Source organism: Telopea speciosissima, chromosome 10 (genome assembly GCF_018873765.1).
Source record: "Telopea speciosissima isolate NSW1024214 ecotype Mountain lineage chromosome 10, Tspe_v1, whole genome shotgun sequence".
Lineage (NCBI taxonomy): Eukaryota > Viridiplantae > Streptophyta > Magnoliopsida > Proteales > Proteaceae > Telopea > Telopea speciosissima.
Genome location: NC_057925.1, coordinates 3,291,327 through 3,294,728, shown reverse-complemented (window position 1 = coordinate 3,294,728; position 3,402 = coordinate 3,291,327).

Sequence of the window (3,402 nt, the reverse complement as noted above, 5' to 3'; positions counted from 1 at the left end):
TCGACATCTAAAAACCATAAAAGTCTCAATTCTAATGTGATTCAACAACAGATAGTTGAGAATGAGCTTGATCCAGTTCTCCTCCACATGATCAGTAAGTACCACATTGAGTTAAATTCTTAAGGAAACAAATCCAAGATATTGAGCTCCCCTGATCTTCCTTATAAGTTAATTGCTATGTAAAATATTTTTATGGGATTAATTTCATGGGATTAAAAATAAAAATCAGAGTCAATCAGGGCCAACCTGACCCTGCCCGACCCTATCAGGGTCAATCAGGGTCGGGTCGGGTTAAGGAAAACCCTGGCAGGCGGACTGGGTTGAGGGATTCTTAGGCCCTGTCAGGGTTGGGTTGGATTAGGGTTTAGATTAACGCCCCTAGGGTTGGGTTAGGGTTTAGGGCAGGCCCGGCCCAACCCAACCCATTGACACCCCTACATAGCATGGAAAGAAAGAGGATTAGTGCTTTGGTAGAGGTTTCAAAAATTAGACGGAACACTTCATCTAAGGGTGTCAATCGATCAATTCGGTCTGGTTTTGATCATACTAATGGATTTTGATAGGTTACTAGTCCAACTCCAAATCAAATCAAAAAGAAAAGTTTTCAATTTTGGTCCAATTTCTTATTGATTTGTAATCGATTTACTATTTGGTGCTGATTTCAAAATTACATGTATATGCTATGTTTGGAAATCAAGCAAAGAAAAGAAAAAATATAATAAGACAAAAAAACCTTGGGTTAATTTGATTAGGTTCAATTTTCTATCAATTCCATAAACCAAACTCGAACATTGACTGACACCCATCCTAATTGATTCATTTTTGTTTTGGTTTATAAAAACTGATCCATCAAGGAACCGATTGGATTGTCCAATAAGACTGATTTGTATAGTTTGCATATAATTTGATTTCTAGAAAGGACATTAAGAAATAATGTGGATGGCATCGAGCTTCTCTCCAGGGAACCCAGCGACCAGGGAGTGCCTAGGGGGCATCCAATGACTGACACACACATCCCAACATGCTAATCAATCGTTAGGATGTGTGCAGCACAGCCCATATGTGGATCGATGGATGGTACTTTTCATTTTCAAACTTTGGCCCGCAAAGCTTGTATGGGTTCTACTAAGCCTCCAACCAAATGTTGAGATCAAATCAAAAATGAAAATCCAAAACTCAAGATGAACAACTGAACAAGTAACTATTTTTATGAAACAAGTTGTTTGTGGCAACATGTCCCCACCAGACATGTTCCTTTTCAATTTCTTTTAATAAGACAACTGGACTAGGAAAGAGTACAGGTTTGCCAAAGGTTAAATCTAGTTCTCCTCAGTAACCATGTAAGAGTAAATAGTATTAACATTTCCTCCACATTGGTCAGTACCCAATAAGAGTAGAGAATGATCTTCCCTACCCTACCACCTATGAAGAGCTCCCACACAGACACCACATTTATTAAAATTTTGGCCTTTTGCCCAGAGATTACTTCATAGATTATGGGAATGTCGAAGGGTAACAGATTCTCTACTTACTTGGTCAAATGAGGTAGTCTGTGAAGCCCAAACGTCAAATTCAAACCTAGGACTACGTTACTCATCATCATCAACATACCTTAGGGGTGCCCCAACTCTGTAAAGTAGTAGATCAGCTTATGTTATCTAACAAATAAAAAAAATTGAAACCCATCCACTAAATATTTATCCTATTTTGTTTACAAAAAATAACTTAAAGAAAAAGGATATACCTACCTCAAAAATTGAATCTTCAATAAATCTTGCTCAAATGTATCAAATCGTTGCTTAGATGTGTTGTAGTAGTCTCCAACATATTGTTCCATCCAAATTTGCAAGTGATTAAGGGTTGGGTTGTGTCGCACACATCCTGGTACATGTCTAGTCAATCATCGGGGGATGTGTGCGGCACAGTCCAACGGCTGGATGCCCGGCCCTGATACTCCCTAAGAGGAGCTCAATCCCAATGGAGGTAAACCTGATAGTTGTGACTCCATTCCAATTTCCATCTTCACATTTAAGGAAGTACAGAGTTCCATGTAGGCATGGCTAACACTAAACCCATCCATAGAAGGCTCAGGCAAAAGCATGGGTCTCATATGTGAAGAACACCAGTTACGTTGTAGTGTGTTCTAATTGAACCAAACAACTTCTTTTTTTGTTCTTTATGCTCTTGTTGATGCTGTCAATGTAGTAGTCTTGTCTGTTCTCCTTGAGGATTTTCATGAGCTTGGACTTGGGTTTTATTTGATTAATTAGTGAACTACTACAAGTCTGCAAACATTTTTGAGGATGTGAGACTGAACTATATATGGTTTTGATTTCCATTGAGTTTGGATTTGGGTTATGGAGGAGGGCTTTCATTGATAAATGGTGAATGAAGGAATTGGAGAGGTTTCCATTTTTGGTTTGGGCATTATATATCTATCCTACTAAACTAGTCTTTCTTGTTCATATGACTCTTTTTATTTAAAGGGCCAGGTTACTAAATTGCCATTGGGTCTTTAGCTCAATCACCATTATGGCCTTATAGGGTTTTTGACTTCTTCAAAGCTTTGTTCTTGCACAGTACTGTACAAAACTTTGTACTCTGCTGCTGCTGGACATTGGAGTACCTCCATAGGACCAAGGAGGACTGGAGCTTAAAATGACAATCCCAAGGCCTCTTTTCTCCATCAGCTAAGGTTTAATTTATCAGGATACCGCACATACGGTATCGATACGTATCAGTTGAATTGATCTGTATCGATCCGATTCAAGATTAAAAAAATCATTTTTTGATTTAAAAAAAACAAAAATCACTTTTTGATGGTATTGGTCGATCCATATTTTCCCACTCAACATTGCACTCATCATGTAAATTTCAGTCTCAGCCCATGTATCATCTTGCACCGCGTGGTATAATTACTATTATAGGCAAGCCATAAAATATCTCGTCACCAAACATCTCGAAAGTATTTGACAATATATTCCAAATCAGAAGGTTGGATTGGCTGGAGGAGCTCCATGGGTATTGCGCTCAAACCATCATGGAACCATGAAGATTAGGTTTTGTGGTCCTAACCGCAACCATGTAGTAAGCTTACCGAGTGGAAGGGGACACATAGAAGAAGCTAGGAATTGCTTAAGTATGCAGGGATATTTGTGTAATTTAATAGTAATAAAGAAGAAAATTGTAAATGGGTTGCTTGGTCGAGATAAATGGATCGATCATCACGTACATTTCAGAGGAACTTCACTTAAAAGGCGTGATCAGTTAATGGCACTTTATTTTCATGCTTCCATTGCTTTTTCTGCCTCTGACTTATTGCATAAATCAGGCGTGATCAACTAATAGCGTTTCGTTTTCTCCCCGCTCATTTCTCTTCGTTTCAAATTCTCTTGACGAGGG